The sequence below is a fragment of the Diabrotica virgifera genome, chromosome 7 (assembly GCF_917563875.1).
Source record: "Diabrotica virgifera virgifera chromosome 7, PGI_DIABVI_V3a".
Classification (NCBI taxonomy): Eukaryota; Metazoa; Arthropoda; class Insecta; order Coleoptera; family Chrysomelidae; genus Diabrotica; species Diabrotica virgifera.
The window spans coordinates 130,640,150-130,642,649 of NC_065449.1; positions in this window are offsets into that span (position 1 = coordinate 130,640,150).

Genomic DNA, 2,500 nt, shown 5'->3' on the forward strand with positions numbered 1-2,500 from the left:
TACGTTTTTATTTTCTATTTTCTATTTAATTTCCTCTTGTCTTCATTGCAGCATCCATCTGGCTTGCAATTTTTAGAAGCCATGGAGGTGTTACCAGGAAAATGGTCCACTAAGCTTTTCAATTAAGTATCTTTTAAAAATATTTTTAAATGCTTATATTAGGATGAAAAACTTTGACCTTTATTTATTCATTTATTTATTAACGGTATCCATTTACAGTTTTAACAAAGCTACAGCTTAACAATAATAGGGGAGCAAAGTATGCTTAATGTGCAGTCACTCGAACGTTATGGGGACCTAATGGGTTGTGAAGAAGTAGGTCCTAAAACCAAAAAAGTTAAGTAAAGTTTTCCATTTTAGTGGGCGCTTGCCATTTTTTAATTAAATTTTCCATTTCCAACAATCGTTTTTTGCGATTATAACGCCATCTATCCATAATTCGAAAAAATGTTTCGAATAAAGGTTACTTATTTTTACGTAAGGAATGCAAATATGCAATAAAAAATGGGGGCTCCTATTTAAGAGTTTAAAGTAACCCCCCACCCCACCTCCGTGGGAGGTAGTGTTTGGTGCCATTCAATAGATTTTTCAAAAATATTGAATACGTATATTTTACAGTTTTTAGATCTGATGTTCATTTCGCGAAATATCGCGGGATTCGTATTTAAAATATTAAATTTACCCCCCACCGCTCTCCGTGGGAAGTCGTGTTTGGTATCATTCGATAGATTTTTAAAAGATATTGAGCACATATTTGTTAGTTTTTCGATCTGTCATTCATTTCGCGAAATATTCGCTTTTTTCTTGTGAAACTTTGGGACCCATTTCCTTACGCCCTGTCGTCAGATTTTTGAAATATACACTCTTTTGCATGTACTTAACTTACCTTACCTTAATCTGACAATTTCGAGTTTTTTTAAGGATAGAATTTTTTTTCGGCACCACCCTTAACGAACGCCCCTGTGTTTAGAGCCAATATATGGTAGAGGGACACCTGCAGGGTACCAGGTTTCTCCCCATATGATAATCTGATGCGCTCGAGTAACTGCAAAAATCCCCGCTTGGGCTCCCCTACCACAACACATGTTTAAAATATCAAACAGCTCTGGGTAATAAACTATAACAAATTTTAATACACCTACCAAGGATAGACTAGGGTTGACATGTAAAAGAGATCACTTATTATAAGATACATTTTAATTGTTTCTTAAATAAACTAATTTTAGAGTCAAAAATATCCATTTATCTTGACAGGCTATTGGCACTCCGCACCAATCAATAAAGACAGGTCTACAGATGCGCGTTGGATAAATCCCAGTACTTTCATTGCCCTGTTTGTTACTTGATTGATATGGCTTCAGAAAGACAGTTTGGTATCTAACCAGATTCCCAAATCTGATACTTGATTTTTAGAGGCTAATGGCAAATTATTTATATAATAAACAAATGTAATTGGTTTTCTTTGCCTCGGGAACGTCATTTTATGACACTTGTTTATATTAAGCGACATTTTGTTTAAACTGCACCAATCATAAAACGAATTAGGGTCTTCCTGTAATATCAGGGCGTCATTCCAGGATTGAATTATCTTATTACCTATGATGTTATTTTATTACCTTATCCCTGTGTTATGTTATTACTTTTAATTATACTGCCTCTATTATTACCTTACCTACATCATTTTACCTAGTATTAGGTATGTTATTTAGATGATATTACGTATTACAGTGGAACCCCGATAAGTCGGCCTCCGATAACACGGAAGTCCGGCTAACCCGGACCGATTTTCATCAGACAAAACAAACATTTTTTTCATTTTGACTGAGTTTTTACCAAAAAAAGAACAATACTGTTGTAGCAGATGGATTTCTACTACAATGTTTTATAAAAAATATCCATTAATTTTAATCCTAATATATTTTGTGAGTTAATATATCATTAAAAATTCTAAGCCGTCCCTGCTTATGAGTAATACTGTTTGTTTCGCAACATAGTAAAATCATAGGAAATTTCCTGTTTACTTGTATAAACATTTATTGTTCTGGAAGGATCCGTTGAAAAATCCCAGTATATTTCCCTTAAGTTTTGAGCGCTAAAAACCCTATGATATTATTGGTCAGAATTTTGAAAGATCGTTGAGTTCTCTCCGCCGATTGGTCAAATGTCAAACCGAAAGAATGATCGGCTTGAAGCGTAGGAGAATTTTGGGACGAGAAGGTACGCGGTACGTACGCCGCTGAAAATAAAGTTGAGTTCTGAAAGTATGTTCGAGTAGAACATATCTTTTTTTGTTAGAACTCAACAGACTCGCAAAGAAACGCACTTTGCCGGCTTTTGAAATGGTTTTCTTCTTGTGGTAGAAGAACTGATGGATTTATAACTTGTCAAGGAATATTATTACAATAGTTTCACAACATTTTACATGGATATATTCTTGTGAAACACTATTATTGTTATGCAGTTTGGTTTGCCGGCGGTAAAAAGAGAAAGTGCGTGGTTT